The sequence below is a fragment of the Chelonia mydas genome, chromosome 6 (assembly GCF_015237465.2).
Source record: "Chelonia mydas isolate rCheMyd1 chromosome 6, rCheMyd1.pri.v2, whole genome shotgun sequence".
Taxonomy (NCBI): Eukaryota; Metazoa; Chordata; order Testudines; family Cheloniidae; genus Chelonia; species Chelonia mydas.
The window spans coordinates 22,861,332-22,882,099 of record NC_051246.2 but is presented as its reverse complement, the minus strand read 5'-3'; the positions used below and the strand labels follow the sequence as shown (position 1 = coordinate 22,882,099).

General features: G+C 46.2%; 1 long non-coding RNA gene across 1 annotated transcript in view; it reads left to right on the top strand.

Moving 5' to 3' along the window:
* The window catches only part of LOC119566523, a 38,265-nt gene extending 17,734 nt beyond the window's left edge, over positions 1–20,531 (top strand). Inside the window, exons 6-7 of the long non-coding RNA XR_006291569.1 lie at positions 217–344; positions 19,227–20,531. This is a non-coding gene — a long non-coding RNA (uncharacterized LOC119566523). The remainder of the gene's footprint in view (positions 1–216; positions 345–19,226) is intronic.
* The last annotated feature ends 237 nt before the right edge of the window (positions 20,532–20,768 follow it).

Sequence of the window (20,768 nt, the reverse complement as noted above, 5' to 3'; positions counted from 1 at the left end):
ATTCAGGTTGGGACCATGGCTCTGCTCCCTCCCTGACCCACCTTAACTTTGGTGTGTCTTACACCCATGGTATATTTCCAAAGGTGGCAGAGCTGGGGATGGAGGGCGGGGGGGTTGGAATGGAGCTAGTGTCCTTGCAATGGAAATATGGTGGGGGAGGGACTGATCTATGTTTCCAACTCCCCCAGTGTTTTCCACCCGCGCAATTTCTTGCAGAGGCGAGAGGGGGCCCAGCTATGCTTCCAACCCTTGGCACGTGTGCAGGGAGTGGAGGGAAGCGCAGCACCAGAGAAGAGGCTGGAGGCACCACGGCACACGAGAACATGCTGGCCGCCGGGGAGAAGGTAGGAACACCTCTCCTCTCCCTGCCTTCCAGGCACAGTGGGTCCCAGTGGAGATAACCAGTTTGTGGAGGGGCAGGAGCACACGTGCCAGCACTGGGACGAGGCGGAGGACAGGGCATTGGCACCTGGCCAGAGGGAGGGGGGCATTGATGCACAGGGCACTAGCCACCAAGGGACTGCCAAGATGCCCCTTCCCAGCCTGAAGTCAGCTGCTCCCCGTGACCCCACCCTGCAGTGGATTCTCAGTAGCTCCCTTCTCTCCCCCTACCCACATCCCTTCACTCCTTATTCACATCGAGCTTCTGCACCCCATGACTTAATCAATTCCCTGCCATTGCAGGGGCCTCAGGCACTGGTGCACCTTGGTCCTTCCATTCTCTGCCTGCCTGCGGCACATAATAGTCTTGTCCCCTGTGGGCTATAATGCTCTGATCTAAATTTCAGTCTCTGGGTTTAGTGTGCGGGTGCTCGAGCTGATGACCTGAGCACTGTTCCCTCTAAGCTGTGCGCATGTGCGTGCGCACACAGATCCTAAACCCCGCGCACATGGCAAAACACCGTGTGCACAAAAAAAGAAATACTACATCGGAGCCAGGCCGAAATATCATTTACGGGCGACTTTTGACATTGTTTGCTCACCATCTATCAACAGAGCCAGATTCTACTAGCTGGCAAGTGGGGGAAAGGGAAAGGAGGGCAATGAATCGTACCCCTCCCCGCCAGCATTTCGAAGTTGGAACGTTGATCACGTCGGGACGGTTGGGACCCACACATCTCCATTTTCCCGCATTTTTTTGCCGCAGATGCATGGACGTGATCGGAGCTATGCACAAACTTCCGGTATCCTGATCTGAATGATCTCCCATTTGCCCTTTTGTTGAGTCACGCTGTTAAGCGCATTGAAATAGTAGCCATATAATAAAAGTATTAATTTTAAATAAACCAATCTGGTAAAAAATCAGTCCCAAAATGTCACTGTCTAGAGGTCTAAAGCATAAAAGAACAGCAACTTCATTTAAATCTGGATGGCTGGATAAGACTATAGAGACAGTTACACCGAAGTCACATAGTATAATGCTTGTTAAACTTTGTGAAATATTCACGTATGATGAGGACAACAGAGTGGTTTGTGTATATTGTCGAGATGCCAGAGCTTCGGGAGAATTTTCAACAGGAAGAATGTGGAACAATGTATGGAAGTTGGATTTCTTAAAGCTTCATCTGTCAAATCCCTGTGTTCAAAATACAAAGACTTTCTTGCTGAAGAGATTGTTCTAGTCAGTCAGTACAATGACTTCAAGTTTGCAGTAGCTGAAAGAATCAAAAGCCAATTGGTTTTAAGTTTCCCAGATATGGTGACATTTGCTCACCAGAACAAACAGTTTCAGGATCTTGCAAAGTTGATGGATATTGGAGGAACATTCTTAGCATCAAGTGCAGACTGTGAGCATGGCTTTAGCTTAATAAACACTCTAAAAAACAAACTATGGATTCGTTTACAAGTAGATCGTTTGGACATGCTGATGTGTATTAAGAGTTACCAGCTGGATGGACACTGATAGATCTGGACAGAGTTTATATTGAATGAGCAAATGAAAAAGATCTCAGGGAAAAACAGTAAGGTTAGTTTATCAGTCTTTGACATTTTGACCAATAAGGAAATTAAAATGCATTTGTAATTACATACCTTATTCTTGGCTGATAATCATGTATTGATATTTTTTAGGAAAATTTTAAATTTAAAATACAAACTCTTGTTTTTCTTTTTTTACTTATGATGTCTCTATCTGAAAACCCATATAAATTGATATAATGGCATACTTATTAAATTGTCTTTATTATATGTTTATCAAAATCTTTTCAGACGTGTATAGAATGAAAGGTGAAAGTGGACGCCAATGGGCAGAACCCTATGGACTGATAATTATCATGATTAATATGTGCTTGATATATGCTCGTGATTGTCTATAAAAAAGATCATAAAGCGTAATGCTTAAAATTAACTTCTGCTTCACGAAGAATGGTTAAATTTCCTTTTTCTAAGTATTTAAAAATGACATTTATAAAATAACATGGTGTAAAACTATTATCACAAATTGCAAATTAAAACTTTTTAAATGTATAAGCATTTTACTCGCTTGGGTGCATTTGCCTCATGGCGCACAAATTTGAACTCTGCTTCAAAAATTTGCACAGAAGAAATTTTTTGCACACACAGCCTGTCAAAAATTAGAGGGAACATTGGGCCTGAGATACATATGAGGTCAGACTAGATGATCTGGTCATCCCTGTCCCAGCTCAGAGTAACTGCATCTGTATTCCACCTCCATGGTCCCTCAAGGGCACATACCTCTCTTGGGTGGAGACCTGCATCTCTCTCCCTCCCAACCAGGGGTTTTCCAGGCTGCAGAGTTCCCTGCCTACACTGACATTCCCAGCAAGCCAGGCTGCCTAAGCAGGCCAGCGTTTGCACTTTACTTTCTCTTCGAAGGTTTTGAACAACGTAACTGCCAGTAGTTATAAGTTACCGCACAGATCTTTCTAAGCAAGCACATTTATTCTTAAGGTGTGAAAGCATTACAGAGAAAATAAATAAAACCCCCAAAAGACCCCAGACTTATGCTAAACATCTTACTAGAGATCACACCCTCCCCCCAACTCCAACAAGGGTTCTTGTCTGCATCAGTCCTTCCAACCATTCTGTGAGGATTGTCTCCCACCCCTTGGACACAAGGGTCTGTCCGTTTGCTGGATCAGAAAGAAGACCCCAAGTCAGTTTAAACTCAGGCTATTTATCCAAAAGTCCTTTCTTTGTCTGTTGGCCTCTGAAGAATACAGTTTGAACCAATATATGCGAGCCTCCCCAGGTGATGGTAGCTCTCTGGGGTGGGTGGGTAGGGGTTACAATCTGGCTGAATTCAGTTGCCCTAATCACCACCCAGAGTTTTTAGTTCTTGGAGGAGCTGTGGTAGCCCTACCCCTGCAATAGAACAGAATCATGCATAAACCATTCACTTAAAACAATGGACCCCAGAGACACTTAAACTTAATTCAATAAGGCTTCCCAAGGATCTGCAGGAGATTGCCATATCTGTCACAGTCCCTTTTGGCCTTAAACTCTACGACTGTGCATCACCAAAAGGGAACCATGCCCATGTTCCTCCAGGTGCAATGACTGTGACTTATGCCTGGCTGCTTATGACCTTCCTCTTCTCCCGGGGTGAGGGATGGGCTCACAGCAGGATCTTTAAGGTATCTGGGTCACAGCACTGCTGGTGTCTATTTCCAAATGGGTGTCCGGTTGGCTGAGTAGGAGACTGCCCAGTCACATGGAGCTGCAATGCTGGATGGGATTGATCTCTTGTCCCATATCCTTCAAAACCAGAAATTGCCAAACCTACCTGAAAGACCCCCTAAAATAAATTCTAACTCTTACCTCCCACATTGGGCTGCCTTCCATCTCTGGGCATCTAGAAGGGACCTTTGGTAGCAGCCAGAAAGTCTTTTGCCACGGCATAAACTTTAGCCAAAATCCCTAGGGGGGATCCCTGATTGTGTGGAATTCTGTTCTTACAATACAGGCATGAATTTAACCCTCTGAATTTGTGCTGCCAGAGTGATTGGGAAGAGGGGAGAATAGACGTGGTTTTATTCACATAGATTTCCCACCCCCCTTTTTGTTTGTTTTGCTGCCTGTGACTGTCTTGGATTTACACGGGTGCTCAGTCTAGCTATTCAGATCTCCTTTCCCTTCCCCCTCCCGCCTCGTTCTTAGATTAAGCCAGAATATTTGTCTGCGCACAGAGATCAATCCCAGATTTGTTGCGTGGGCAGTACTAGCAGTGAGTGAGGAGAATGAAGCAGAGAGAAAATTGATGCTTTACTAAAAATAGATGCTCCGCAGAAGGTGGAAACTGGTTCCTCATGTTGAAGCTAAAGCATAATTAATTGAGCAATTGGGGCGAATTCACAAAATGACGCTTGGTGAACCACATCCTTCCCGAACTCGCTGCGAGCAGGCAGAGTATGTGAGCTAGGAAGGGGCAGGACGGTATTATTTTTAAGTGAATGCAGCGCTGATGAACGGTGCTGGATGTGCAGCCGCTGGTGGCTGAGGGCCTCTCTTCTTCCTCTGTTTCTTGCAAGAGGCAAAAGGAAGCTTCTCCCCAGCCAGGGGCCAGAATATCGTTGCCTGCAGAATTTGTCATTGACTTCCGAGAGCTTTCGATAATACCTTTCCTCTCCAAACAATTAACGTTGAGCTTGGGGCTGAAATACAGAATCAAACCTTGGAGACACAGCACATAGGGCATGTAATTGGGGCTCTGAAGCCCTGGGTTCTGCTCCTGGATCTGCCACTGTACTCTGTGACCGTGGGCAATTCAGTTTTCTGCATCTTTCTCCTCCTGTCCTTTGTCTGTCCTGTTTGTTGTCTATGTACGACCTCCTGCTGTGTGTGTGCTCCAGCACCTGACACAGCGAGGCCCTGATCTTCACTGGGGCTTCTGCGCACTATTGTAATTGAGCTACTAGTAATAGGGGACTAGTAGCCTGATCTAAAGCCTGATGAAGCCAATGGGGAAACGCTAGTTGACTTTAGTGGTCTTTAGATCAGGCCCTAAAACACAGATGTATTACTGAGTCTGCTAAAGCAGTCGTTACAGATCCACCTGTCGTCCTGCAACCCATTAACTCTGTGCATCTGTCTCCAATAAGGCTTCTAAGAATGTGGTGTTTTCCTTATTTTACCGTAGTAGAAATATTAAAGCAACTGGGATCCCAAAGCAGCTGCTGCTGTTTAATTGTAATTAATAGATTTTTACATAGAGGGGGGCCATATTTGCCAATATGTTGAAAAAGGCTACCAGGAACAAGCCATCCATTAAGCTGGTGTGAACTGGGGGCTCTTGAGGAGTGTGTGCATGAGCTGGTGAGTTTGACTATTGTCTTAGAAGAGCTGAGGATAAAAGCGGTGCAGGGGGGAGAAATAACTTGACATTTACCAAAATGTGGCAGCCTCCAGACTGCTGCTTCTGCAAGCATCCAGTGCATGCATGTAGTGCCAGGAGTATGCATGGTGATGGACAAGCAACTAAAGGGAGTCCCTGGTCCAAGGCACTTACTCTTTAAATGAGACTTGAACACACCAGGGAGGAGAATGAGCAAAGGAGAAAGTAGGGGAGGATGAGAACTGCAATAGTGAACAATGAGAAGCTTGTTGTTTCATATAGACCCATTTCATCAGTTCCTTTATATTTTTTGTTTTCATATATTAAACTTTGGGAACTGTGTCCAGAGTAGTGGAAAGTTTTTAGGCTAAAATGTGGGATATGAGGAAGGGATGGAAAGGGAAGATGAGGCTCTGTGATTGCGTGCACACTCAGGGACAGTGGTTGTTCCAGGCATAGCATCCTCACTCCACTGCCATCCTCTTGTAACATCCCTTGATAGGTAGAATGGAAATGTACAGGCCCCTTGAACAAAGATGGGTTCTCTCCCTACTACTTCCAGATCCTAGGAGTTTGGTTAATCACCGCTTAATGAAATGTTAAAGAACCTATTCTGTCCTCTGCAAAAGAGACTGAGAATCATAGAATATTAGGATTGGAAGAGACCTCGGGAGGTCATCTAGTCCAATCCCCTGCTCAAAGCAGGACCAACACCAGCTAAATCATCCCAGCCAAGGCTTTGTCAAGCTGGGCCTTAAAAACCTCTAAGGATAGAGATTCTACCACCTCCCTAGGTAACCCATTCCAGTTCTTCACCACCCTCCTACCGAAATAGTGTTTCCTAATATCCAACCTAGACCTCCCACACTGCAACTTGAGACCATTGCTTCTTGTTCTGTCATCTTCAACCACTGAGAACAGCCTCACTCCATCCTCTTTGGAACCCCCCTTCAGGTAGTTGAAGGCTGCTATCAAATCCCCCCCTCACTCTTTTCTTCTGCAGACTAAATAACCCCAGTTCCCTCAGCTTCTCCTCCTAAGTCATGTGCCCCAGCCCCCTAATAATTTTTGTTGCCCTCTGCTGGACTCTCTCCAATTTGTGCATATCCCTTCTGTAGTGGGGGGACCAAAACTGGACAAAATACTCCAGGTGTGGCCCCACCAGTGCTGAATAGAGGGGAATAATCACTTCCCTCAATCTGCTGGCAATGCTTCTGCTAATACAGCCCAATATGCCTTTGGCCTTCTTGGCAATGAGGGCACACTGCTGACTCATATCCAGCTTCTTGTCCACTGTAATCCCCAAGTCCTTTTCTGCAGAACTGCTGCCTAGCCAGCTGGTCCCCAGCCTGTAGCGGTGCATGGGATTCTTCCTTCCTAAGTGCAGGACTCTGCACTTGTCCTTGTTGAACCCCATCGGATTTCTTTTGGCACAATCCTCCAATTTGTCTAGGTCACTCTGGACCCAGCCCCTACCCTCCAGTGTATCTACCTCTCCCCACATTTTAGTGTCATCTGTGAACTTGCTGAGGGTGCAATTAATCCCATCATCCGGATCATTGATAAAGATGTTGAACAAAACCGGCCCCAGGACCGACTCCTGGGGCACTCCGCTTGATTCCTGCTGCCAACTAGACATCAGGCTGTTGATCACTACCTGTTCAGCCCAACAATCCAGCCAGCTTTCTATCCACCTTATAGTCCATTAATCCAATCCATACTTTTTTGACTTGCTGGCAAGAATACTGTGGGAGACCGTATCAAAAGCTTAGCTAAAGTCAAGATATATCACATCCACCACTTTCCCCATATCCACAGAGCCAGTTATCTCATCATAGAAGGCAATCAGGTTGGTCAGGCATGACTTGCCCTTGGTGAATCCATGTTGACTGTTCCTGATCACCTTCCTCTCCTTCAGGTGCTTCAAAATGGATTCCTTGAGGACCTGCACCATGATTTTGCCAGGGACTGAAGTGAGGCTGACGTGTGCGTTGTTCCCTGGGTTCTCTTTCTACCCTTTTTAAAATATGGGCATATATGCCTTTTTCCAATCATCTGGGACCTCCCCCTGATCACCACGAATTTTCAAAGATAATGGCCAGTGGCTCTGCAATCACATTAGCCAACTCCCTCAGCACCCTTGGATGCATTAGATCTGGACCCATTGACTTTTGTACATGTCATCAACCCTATCAGAATTCAGTGTCATCAATCCTACCAGACTAGGCATTGAAAACATCTCTTGGTTGTTGTCACTGCTCTTTCCACAAGCGAAATGGTGTTAACCACTGTGTCACTTCCAAATTCCAATGTTGCCAATTTTTGCAGTTTTATCATGAGCCACATGGGGGAGTGGTGTTTAAGCCCCATCTCTAGGAATTAGTCTCAAGTAATCACCCATCTGCTTTCACCTTGAAAAGGATGAGGAGAAAAGCTTGAAAATGTGGTTTTTAAAGGCTCAAAACCCAAAAGGCAAGTAGAGCCAACCCCAAATTTATTTATTTTTAAAGATCTCATGATGTTAGCCATTCTCATGATTTTTGATCTCTTGGGTAAATTATGTTCTACCCATTAACTTCCATCCGTCTGTCTCTCTCATCATCAGAGAAACAAGCTCCCCACAGGCCAACTCAAAGCTGTCCACAGATTCTGCCAGAACAGATGCAAAACCTGTAGCCATATCTCCACGGCTATGATGATCAATACCCCGCACAGTACACCTTTCAAAATCCATGGGTCCTGCAAATGCGTATTACAATTGTGGTATACCTCATCCAGTGCATCAAAAACTCGAACAACAAGTGTGGGTGAAACCAGACAATCACTACACTCGTGAACAAACTCTCTCAGAACAAAGATAAAACACAAAACCGCCATATCACCTATAGATGCATAGATATCAAGGTCAGAAGGGACCATTATGATCATCCAGTCCGACCTCCTGCACAACGCAGGCCACAGAATCTCACCCACCCACTCTTGTGATAAACCTCTCACCTATGTCTGAGCTATTGAAGTCCTCAAATCATGGTTTAAAGACTTCAAGGAGCAGAGAATCCTCCAGCAAGTGACCCGTGCCTCATGCTACAGAGGAAGGTGAAAAAACCCCAGGGCCTCTTCCAATCTGCCCTGGAGGAAAATTCCTTCCCGACCCCAAATATGGCGATCAGCTGAACCCTGAGCATATGGGCAAGATTCACCAGCCAGATACCCAGGAAAGACTTCTCTGTAGTAACTCAGATCCCACCCCATCTAACATCCCATCACAGGCCTATGGGTGAACACTTTTCACGAAACAACCATGCCATACCTGAGTGCTCAGTACTCGTCCTCAAAGAAAACCTGCACAAAACATTCAAAAGGGAACTTAATTCATAACTCTGCTAGATACTAAAAACAGGGACTTAGCAGAGACACTGATTTTATGTCTCATGACAACAATTTGTAACGCACCCCACTGTCTCCTCCCCCTCAATTGCCCACTTCATTTTATGTGGTCTCCCTCTCCCACAACATGTTAAACCCTTATGCTTAACAATCTGTCCCAACTGGTATTTAGCTCAAACACTCTGGTTTCCTTCCCCACACCTGAAAAAGAGCTTTGTGAAGCTCAAAAGCTTGTCCCTTCCACCAACAGAAGTTGGTCTAATAAAAGATATGATCTCACCTACCTTGTCTATCTCATATCCTGGGACCAACTTGGTTACAACAACACTGCAAATCTCTCTTTCTCTCTCTCTCTGGTGTGCACACGCATGCATGCAAAGCCACCTAACGGATCTGGATACCCAGTTGCCAATCATTTCTAATGGAATTTTGGCATCTTAATCTTTCAGATGGCTTTGAAGACTCCACTCTTATCTCAACTGCAGAGTCTTTATCATCACTTTGTATTGATCCAGGGAGGGGAGCCAGAGGGTAACTCGTTGCCAGGTGGAGTGTCAGATAGTCAGGCTGCATACTTCACTAAGGAGAGGTATCTGGGGGTCGGATGCCCAGCAAAGTTGTACATTCCATACAGTCCCTAGAAGATCTCAGTGCTGGGACTTTCTCTGTGGGTGCCTCCATTTGGAATAAATCTCAATCTCTCTCTCTCCCTCTCCTTTTAACCTCAAATAACATTTCATACTTGCTGTATTTGGGAGGACCCTGTCTTGGGTATTCACAGCTTCTCTTTTTAAATTGTTAGATAATGCGGCTGTGCACAGTTGAACAGTTGAATTCCACCCCAGAGGTGGCTGCATTTCAGTGATCTGTGTGTGTGTGTGTGTGTGTAGTGCTTTTGAATACTTCTGGAGTAAAGGTACTACAAAAATGTGAGATGGTGTTATAGTTATCATATAAGGGGCCTCAAGCTGGCTAATGTGGGTCCCAATAGAAAACAGCTGTACTTACTGGGCCGTGGCCTGGTGTCATTGCTTGTGACGGAGCTGCCTCGACCAGCCATCCTCCCTCCTGGAAGGCAGTTCCTGCCATTGGACACAGCACGACATGCACGTCATTCAGGGAAAACGAGGGGTTTTTTGCCTCCCAGTGCTAACTGCTCTTCCTTATTCATTTTCACATAGGGATTTGCCATGCATCCCAATTCCTGAGCAGGGCTTTCATCTCAGTCACCATGTTCAGGTACATTTCATAAACAATAGCCAGTGTTAGATCATCAGATCCAGCCCTGGTGTAGGGCAGGTGCAACTCTACTGGCCTCCATGGAGTTGCCTCTGTTCACAGCAGGACTGAATGGGGCCTGAAATCATTAACCAGTTGAGAGCTGCTCCAGTGCAGCAGAGCATGAATAACACGGCAGCGTCAGGTCTTGTTTGTATTGGGAGGACACAATCGATACGTTCCATGGGATCCTGCGGGGATTTAGGAAAGAGGACACCCAATATGTAATTTATGAGGGCAGTCAAAGATCAAGAAATCCGCTGTGATTGTGTCTTGGAGCCCTGAAATCCTTGCCCTTTATGGAGATCGTGGCTGCTCCCATCTCCGTTCTAAAACCTTTTCTTGCCGAGAGCTGTCCTACACTCCTTTTCTCCAGAACACGGCACCAGCTGCCCCTGTGCGCTGCAGCTCCATAAATCTTTTGAAATAGGAGGTGAGATGCAGCAGCTTCCTGCAAAGCCTACCACAGACATTTCAGCTGCCAAGGTGATTGCCCCTGGTAAGGGACAGCAGATAATTTGAGAGAGGATTAGCCCTCTCTGGCATGTGTAGTGGAAACCTTTTTGGCCTGGGCACCTTGGCCCCAGCAGCACAGGGCAATACTATTGTCTGCTTGACAAAGGGGCTGGGAGAAAGCAGCTGCACCTGGACTCCTCAGCCGAGTGTTCGTATTGTCCCTTCCCAGGATGACTCACTGTTCATTTCTTTCACCTCCGATCATGTTACTTGAGGCCGCTGCCATACAGGTCCTTCATACCAAACTGTTTCTAAGCCCCGATCGTTTAATTTTGGTAACTTTATAGGCACAGCTAAAGTGTTGCCAAAGTGAAGTACCTGTGCATAGGGGTCATGGGGAGACAGGTTTTGTTCCTCCTCCTCGTTCTGGATGTCTGACTCTGCAAAGGCTAACAAGAATCTGCCAGAGAGGCACAGCTGAGTACTGAAGGGGATGTGGGTAATGGGAGGCTTGGAACACGCATGGTGGCCCTGCCCACATATTAAAGGGTAATGGAAAAGACATCGGAGGGCAGAATACAGGAAATAGGTCAAGAATTACCACTGGCTCCTTTGTGGCTTTTACTGGGCTTTCTGTTGTAATTGCTGACCGGTGGCCAGATCCTATCTCTGACTCAACCATTTAGTGGGCCCACCCACCTGGTGGTTAGATTCACTGAGTATGGAGCCTGCAAGTAACAGTAAATCTTCTAGCCAGGTCTCTTGGGAGCTGTGGGCAACAGCTTTTCCTGTGAGATAGACGGAGCTCTGCTGAGCTGACCTGGCCTGTTGGCTCGCCGTCTGGAGGGGTTATGGCCTAAAGAATAAACTGGCACTACGGTAACAAAAATAACAATAATCTTCCATTTATTGGTGGGGTGAAGGTGGCAACACCCGCATGGGATTAGCTTGCCAAAAAAAAAACTCCCAAAGGTGTCAGGGATTTTCAAAAGCTATTGACTCCCGTGGGATCAGGGCTAGCCCAATGCTGAGCATGTTTGAGAATCCAAACCAGGAGCTTCTGGTCACAGAACCATTGAACTCTGCAAGAAACTGGCAGACAACCAGGCAAAAGGTGACTTTCAAGATGTTTGGAGTGTGGGTTCAGGTCAGGTTATTAAGCACCCAAAATATGGATACTGATGCAAAGCTTAGTCAGCCTCATGGATGCAGGTTTCTGCTGCTTCCAACTTCCAGGTTTCTGGCAACTAAGCAGGGCTGCTGATGTTTTTATACCTAGGCGTCACCGGATAGGAAGAAAAGACGACGACCTGCTGTAAAATGACTTCTGCTTTGTAGGAGTAGAGACTAAGGGTCAGATTCTGGACTCTGCCCCTATACACTGCTTTGGCAGGGTATAGAGGTTGTATAGGGACCACTATAGCGTGCAGGAGGATTCCCCTCCTACAGATTCTATGCAGGGCTGATGTACATAGCTCTGTGCTCCACCCCCACCCCACTTGCAGCCCGTGGGGTAGGGAGCATGCTGGGGCAGAAAGGGTTTGGGGTTGGTGTGTTGGTCGCACTGAGCGCAGTGGAGATTCTAGGCTGTGGCACAGCCTGCAGAGAGGCTGCTGGAAATTAGAAGCCCAAAGCCATCTTTGCCCCCTTCCTATCCTCCTGTGTGGCTCAGAAGGTGCAGCGGCGAATGTCGCTTCATCCTGCTTACACAGAAATCTGTTGGCAAACTTCCCATTGACTTCAGTGGGAACAGGCTTGGGCCTGAGAGAGCAGGATAGAGCAGACTCTGGGGAGAGGGGGTGGGAATTATGATGGAGCAAAAACTTCATCTCAGCTAAGGTTCAAGAATTGCAAAGGAGTCAGGGTTAGAGAAGGGGAGGTACCTGGGAGCTCCTTATTGGACACACGTGGCACTCTCCAAGGGTCTCCGCAGCTGGGTGCTATGCAGAGTGAGGTTACAGACCATTCCCACTAGAGGAGGAACAGCTGCAATTAATCCTGCTTCCCTTCAAGCCACAGGGACCCTCTAATAAAATCATCTGTCCAGAAGACAATCGGTGGTACTAAACCTATGTCTTCTAGAACTCACTCCCTATCGGGTGACGTGGATGTGTGAGCTTATACCACTGGGTATCCTGCGGCCACCAAACACTATCTTATTCACTAGCATTACTGTGTACATTTCCCTAGTTACACGCTGTACCCTGCACCTCACCATGGGGGGGGGGGGGGGGGGCTATCCTTTTTAGATCCTGGATCTAAACAATGTGTGTTTGCTTCTATAATTAATTTGCTACATTCTGAAACCTCCAGCCTAGTGGTGACCTCCTGGGTGCGAGGGCCCACAAAGGCTGATAGTTCATGAGCAGTTAAAGACCCAAGCAAATCTGACAAAACAACCAGATGAAAGAAATACCACTCCCCCGCCCCCATCCTCCCACACACACCACAGTTAGAAAAATAAAAAGCATTGGGGAGCAGGAGAGGCAAAAGGCTCTGGAAGACTCTTTGGCCTTGAACAAAATCTAAGTAACCAATTAATAATTTGACAGTGAGAAAACACAAAAGCCCTGATTCTGGGAAATGGAGCCCTGAGTAAAAAAGGCTTTGCTCTTTGGGAAAACCTCAAGGAGAGCTGAAAGGCAGAATCTTTAAGCCCAGCCAGTCTGGTAGTCAGGCCAGATACAGGGTAGGGAGTAACAGAGGCAGCCTCCTGTCTATTCTTTTCTATCTAGGTTTTTATGCCATGCTCACCACCATATGATCTGAGTGCCTTCTAGTAGTGCATTAAGCTGTGTGACCTGTCGTGTTTTTTTTGTTCTCTCATCATCTCTCCAGAGGGAGAAGCGTGTGCCTGGTGTCTTGTTTTGGTAGAGTGTGCCTTTTTTAAAATATATATACCAATTGCCGTGTGTTTATATTTGAGAAGGCAAGATTAACAAAAGATGCCTTGCATTGGAGCTGAAGGTGGGGAGGTTTGTGATGGTCCTTCGTTCTTAGTGGAGTTCATTCCACAATCTCTGACCGCCCCCAGTGAAAATTCTGTCTCCCGCATAGATGAGTTTTATGCTCATTGTGCAGACTTCCATTGTGCCAGAGTAGCGTAGTTGTCTAACACAGTCTTTGTCCCAGAGCTTTAACCAATCTTTCAGATATCCTGGGTCCAGGCCATGGAGCACTTTGGAGATAAGGACTGAGACCTTGAACTTGATTTGATATTATATGGGAAGCCAGCGTAGAGAGCAGAAGACAAGTGAGATATATTCCCAACAGCCTGTGTTGCTGAGGAGACACACTGTGGCATCCTGTATTAGTTGAAGTTTCCTAAGTGCTGAAGCCTTCGTGCCCAGGTATGTTGCTCTGCTGTAATTCACCCAAGCGGTGATGAAGATGTGAATAATTGAGGCCAAATCTTTGTCCATCTGGGTGGGATGAAGTTTCCTAGCCAAGTGTAGGTGGTAGAAAGTTATTGGCTGAGGCTGCGAAGTGAGAGCTCGACATCAGCGAGGAATCCAAGAGTACTCCTAGACTATGGACTACTTTTTTCCCTCTACCTTCACGCCTTGTAAGAATAATGCTTGGCATTCATAGAGTGCTCCTTTCCTTGTTAAATCTCAAAAGTGCTTCAGAAAGGAGGGTAGGTAATGTTAGCTCCACTTCACTGCTGGGGAAACTGATGTCCAGAGAGCTGAAATGACTCACCGAAGCCACACAGCAAGGCAGTGGCAGATCTAGGGATAGAGTACTAGTCTCCTGACTGAAGTTGGTGGCAAATTTTCCATTGAAACTGTTTTTGACACAAAATTGGTTTTCAAACAAATGAATTTATTTTACAAAAAGTGTCTGCTTTCCAAGAAAAACTGCAATTTTTGTCATAAAAAGCCAGAATGCCTGAAAACCGAAATATTTTGATTGGGAAATGCTGCTGTGGTGTCTCATGGGAGCTGTAGTTTGGTTACTCCCGGTCTCCATTCTCCTCTCTCGGCCAAGCTCCCCAGCCAGATTACATGTCCCACGAGAACCAGCCAAGAGAGAGTGGGATGCATCATGGGATAGGTATGCCAACCTGAGGGCCCGATCTAGAGAGGGAGAATGAGATCATGAAGCAACTGAACTGCAGCTCCCATGAAGCAACGTAGCAGCATAACCAAACAGAAACATCTGAGTCTTTTTGGCAGAAATATTTTTCTATTTGAATTTTCACTGAAAAAAATCAAAATTTTCTGTGGAAAGTATAGAAGAAAACTTTTTTCGAGGAGGAGAAAAACCCGCTTTTTCAATCCTCTCTAGAATCCTCGTGTTGGTGTGGACACACTAACTACATATCCTTCCTATGTCTTTAGTCTACATTCATTTCTCCCTTGCAATAAGCTTGAGAGACCCACTTAAGAGCTCCTCTGCGGCTCACAGCAGGTGTAGACCTGCATAAGTTCTCTTCTGGTTTTGCCTTTGTACAGCCGACAAGAAGTTGTTATATTGCTTTGGTGGCTCTGTAGGACAGCTCAAGGTTTGACCACAGAAGAGGAATGGAGGAGCAAAAGGTTCACAGGGTTTTGGTTCAGACATGCACCCAAAATGCATGTGCTTATTATTGAAACTTTATCTGTACTGTCCAAACCACATGAGCCTAAAGAACAGGGCCTGAAATACCAAGAGAACAAGCTTTCACGCAGTCTTTTGGCACATTGGCTTCTGCACAGAACCACCAGGGAGTGTGGCACTTTAATGAAAATGCAACTAGGTTAGTTGTCAGCACATCTGTGAGCTTTCAAAACGGGTTCTACCTGGCCAGAAGTTGTGGTTCTCATTTCACCAGTCTGATTTTCGCATCCATACTTCAATCGGTCATACGTGGTGTTCTGCTTCGGGGAAAATGGGCTGCCGCTGCTCCCCAGAAGCTACTGATAGCAGCATTCATGGTGCTGGAGGGGCCTGTCAGCCTCCAGCACCATGGGGCAAGGGGGAAGCTGGGACTTTAGATAAGAATAGTACGTGAAATCTTAAATTTGACAGGCCTGTCAGGGTGGAAATTACAGCTTGAGGGAGGAAAAGTGGATGTGTTTTGAATTTGCTGTAGTAAATATAAAGTCCAGGGGTTTTGGCGGTGAGGTGGCCATTCCGCCAGGAATGTACAAGACTTTGTTTGGGGCATGCCTGCCACAGCTGTTTTCCATTATAAAAGAGCGAGAGAGAGAGACTTGGTGACAAGGAATCTTTGTGTAGTACAGTAGAGCCAATGTAAAAGAGGCCAGAGCCCACAGGAAGGCAGTCGGGGGGGGGGGGGGGGGGGGAATGGGCTGGAGAACATCAACAAGCATTTAAATGGTACAGGTGATGGGTAAATGAGTTTGATGCAGGCAGGGTCCTATTATCCCTGCTCTTTCCCAGTGAAACAACGAACGGCTGACTTCTTCATGTAATGACTCTAATGCACTTTCCAGCTGTGCCAGATGCTGGGCTCCTTTTTCTTCACTGTCTGGTGGTTTTCTGATGTTTAAGAATATGTTGCTCATTTAAAAAATATTAGTCTCTGCTCCAGACTGGCTCGTGCTTTTACCATGGGAGAGCAACCTCAGAGCCCCATGCTCTTATACTGAGTTCCGGGGCGGGGGAGGGTGGTATTCATCCACATTTAGCAGATAATTATGGTCAGCAGTGCATCAGATAATGCACCTGGTTCCTCTTTCCACCAGGAGACTGGTGAAAACCACCTCAACTACCCCTCCATTGCAGTGGAATGTACTACCATTAGGGGGGAGCTAGAACTAAAAGAATTTAGGTTCTAGTCTGGATCTAAAGAGACAAGCAGGCACACAATCAGTTAGCTAAACAAGAAATCTTGCTTAGAGGAGAAGCTTTTTGGCTGCCATGCCCGACCCCAGAGGTAACCAAGTAAGCGGTGGGGCAACTCTCACTGAAGTCAAGGCTGTTATGCTATTCACTTATGCCAGGACTGAATTTGTCCCACAGTCTCTAAGGTGCATTGGGATGCCACAGGATGAAACACTGCATGTGTTATGATGATTGTGTAATGAATGAATAAGAAATCTCAGTGCAGATGGCATTAGAGCCAGGACTAGAATGTTTCCATACGAGGACCACGGTGTGGTAATGGGGAGCAAGCAAAGGGATGACTAATTGAGTGTGGTGCCAGGGCTCCAAAGAAAGCCAGCCAAGCAGCAACCACTCTTGCAATGGGTCTGGCACTGGGGTCCTAAGGTGATATTTTGACTCCAATAGACTCTGCCAGCCAGGGCTGTTGTGGAGCCAGGGTAAACGTTTAACCAATGGTTAATGGCACAACTGCTGCTGTAGCTTCATGAGTTTCTGGGAAAGCTGAGTATTAGGAACTTTGGCTTTTTTATTTGTGTAATAACAACCAAGTCAGCTGTTCAGGATTTCCCCCTGGCCTCACCACCACCACTCTTTTTCTGGGGTCTCAGAGCACTAGTATCAATCCTATAGATAAGATCTAAGAGTAAACCGAAAGAGATGGCTTCCTTAGAAATGAGGATTTCAGATGTGGAGCCTGTATCCGGATGGCTACAGTGCAGGTTAGATTCTGTATCACTCAGTGTACCTTATGCTGATCAGGAGTAGAGGCAGACGGATGGCTTCCTTACCGTGTGCATGGTGACATAGGCGCTGAGTTTCTAATCTGCCCGGGGGTGCTCCTCCCCAGCTCTACCCCCACTCCACCCCTTCCTCCAAGGCCCCACCCCCACCCTGCTTCTTCCCTCCCCTGCCCCCCCTCATTCCCTGCCTCGTCCCGCCCCTGCTTCACCTCTTCCCCGTCCAGTTCCACCCCCCTCCCCATAACACACTGAGCCCTCGCTCTACCCCTCCCCCTAGCACCTCCAGATGCCGCGAAACAGCTGATCCACGGCAGGCGGTAGGTGCTGGGAGGGAGGGGGAGGCGCTGATTAGTGGGGCCCGCCAGCAGGCAGGAGGTACTGGGGGAAGGGGAAAGTTCTGGTAGGGGGGCTGCCGGTGGGTCCTCAGCACCCACTGTTTTTTCCCCATGGGTGCTCCAGACCTGGAGCACCCACGGAATTGGCGCCTGTGCATTGTGAAGGGAAGGGTGGTGCTGGGGACGCTTCTGGACTCCAAGAAGGTGGCTTGCAAGCATCGCTGCTCCTGTTCTGAGTGCTTCTCTGTTGGCCTTCCTGGCCATAGCGCCTCTCTCTCCCACCACCCCTTGTTGCCCACAGTAGCATCTTTTAATGTTTAAGAACTGTAGTAGGTCTGGCCTCCGGCTCGCTAGTGGGCTTGAATTTCATGCAATGTGGCTACGCTGCTTTCTTTCTATAGCTCCCCCAGGGGGGAATTCCATATTCCAATGACAACACCCACTTCACAGCCAAGAGAAAGATGGAAGGAGAGCCAGAGGGCTGTAGTGGAGTGGGGAATGTATGGGAAGAGTGTTCCCGCTGTTTTGACCTCATATACACACACTGTACGTGTGAGGTCACACAGCATGGAGGACACCATTTTACACAGAAACGTGTCCGTGGCTCACACCAGTAGGGGCAGAGTACTTGCACTTGAAAAATCAGGACTGCAGCCCTCTGGTTCTGTCCTCTTAGTTTTAAGTGACACAGATGCCTTTGACCAAGCAGAAGTACTTGGTAGACTAGACTCCACAGCTCTTTGCCAGAGTTAAAGGTCAGAGCTCTGGGATTTAGGTATTACTCACCTTCTACCAATGGCACATTAAACAAAGACTACTGACCCCATGGTTTAGTTCAGGAAGAATGAGCTCCAGTGCTGCAGACTAAACGAACACGTGTCTGTGTCTCTGTAGGTTCAGGATGGTAAGCCACAAAGTTTTGGCCTTTCTAAAGGCAGTGTATTTAATAATCTGTAATTTCCTAGTCCTTAATAACCCTCCCCACTGAACAGCCACCCTCTGAAAAGAACTTTTTCCCTAGCATGCCTTTCTGGAGTTGACCCTTTATATTTGGCTAAGGTGCACAGCTATAGGCTTCCAGTAACTCTTTTGAATCTAGCTACTGCCTGCTGTATCTCCTTCTCTCCCAGCTGCTAAGAATTTTTAACTCCCGTTATGTTTTTCCTTTTTAATTCTTGGGTTCAGGGGACCTTCTCATAATACGAGTTTACATTTTATAGAGCCACTTTCATCCTAAAGTGCTTTATAAACGATGGACAACAAAATAATATTGCCTAGCATTGAAATGCAGTCATTGCTGGGGTGAGCTGGCAGCTATTGGACAGCTCATGGAAAAAGTCCCTTATCATTCAGGAGAGAGAGTGAGGAAAAACACTGTATCCAATCTAAATTTGAGGCTGACACTGCCTGCAGCACCAAACGGTTGAGGGAAGAACTAGCTTTGCCCCACCTCTCTCCTTATCCCACAATGGTATCAGGATTCTAGGCATGTGTAGTCGCAATGACTTCCCTCTGCAAGAACATCCTGTGGGTTAGAACCTTCCTTGGAATTTCTTAGGAGTGGCCCTTTAAGAACGTCTCAGTGTCCCCTATGAAGAAGAGACTGAGTAGAAGTGGTGGGGGCCAATAGCAACAGGTGAGAGGGGGCTAGTTGAGTCCCCTGCTGAGCCATAACTTTCCCAGCAGCTCTCTTCTGAGAAGACCCAGCGGCACGAAGGGATGATGCCTTTACAACCCTGATGAGGCCAGTAGTTCTGGATTCTGTGTTGTTTTTTAAGGTTGGGGGAGGGGTATTTAAGTTATGGGTTTAGGTAAAGGATAGGCTCTGGAGACCCCATTGGAGCTTCAGATCACTGGGACATTAGAATGTCATAGCTAATTGGACTCCTTTTTGTATTGCAGGTACAAGGACCCACCCCATCCCAGTGGACAGAAGAAGAGAATGAGGGAGAACCTTTCTTGACCCACTGGCTTCCCAGCCCCACGTGGAGCTCAGGACTGATGTGGTAAAAATGCTGAAGATGTAGAGACATGTCTATGCTATAGCCTCTACTGGAACTGACACCCCAGCAATTGTTTTGAATTTTGATGAAATTCTGTTGATTATGTGGGCCTTTCACATTGCAACAGGGGAAAACTATTGAAAGAAATAAGAGAACATGACTGTAAACCTACATTTTAATGGATTACATTTAAAGTTGATAATGTCCCCTTTTAAAAATATATTATAATTCCTTAAATTACTAAAGTGAAGAAGTTTAACATTCTATTAATGATTCATTCTCTGTTTACGCTGCTTGGTTATTGTTTGCTCTTTCTTCATCTTGGGCAATAGAGATAATCTGTTTCACTTCTGTTTATTAAAGATGGTTTAATTTCTTGCCAACTACTGACTAGTGCAATGATGCAACATTTGGGTTGCAAATGCTGCAGGGGAATGTTAATTTGTGTTAACAACAAAATTCTTTCCACTGGTATTTAAAAATAATCCTGGATACTTCAGGTGGTCGAAGTGTTGTAAATGCTTTGTTGTTTTTACAAAACCTAAATTTATTTTTGTTTTAGAACAGCCATAATTGCTCTTCATGTCAGATCTGATCATCAGTTTACAAGCCAAGGGCAAGTTTTTCAAGCTGCCCAGGTTCGCAGCTCCATATTGTGACTGCCGCTATTGGTTCCTGTTGATTTAAATGGAAATCTTTTGCTACAGGTCCTTTATCTCTTAAGTAGCTCTACATTTTTCTTCCCTTCAGATTTGTATGAAGCAGAGAATGGGATCAGTTACAGAGAGTCACCCTATCTTACTAGCCAGTGGAATAAGGAACAGGATTCTCTAAAACCTTGCACCTTGTGCAATATTTTAGGCCTGTGAAAAGTAAGATAAAAGGAGACTACTGGTGTAAGTGGAGAATTCTGAGGTTAACAGTGTTTTACATTCAGCATGCACAGGAATAAATTCTCTTACAAAATGCAAGATGGTGGAGAAGGTGATGATTTAATCATGTGGCTACTAGAGTGATAAATGTCATCCATTGGCTGAGTGGAAAAGAGTGGGTGGAGCCAAAGTACTATAGTATCTGCCACTGAACTCTTGTATTTGTGTTGCAGGGGAAGGGATTTATCATTGCTGATCAAGTTTGTAGTTATAAACTTTTGAAGTATTTTCTGAATAGTGTTTTGTTTGTTGTTTTGTTTACAGTGGTTGCCTTCTCTGTCCTCTATATAACTTAACTGTGCAGGACTCTCATTCAAAGTGCCCCAAACACATCTCCCTTTACTCTATTAGGGGGTCATACCATCTCTTTGCATACAATGCCAATATACTGTTGCTGACCGCAATCCATTCTAGATTCCATTGTATTGCTACTGTAGTGATGCAATCAGAGGAAGAGCATTTCAGTTAATACCTATATTCCTTTCCTTCACTCACTTGAACATTCTAGA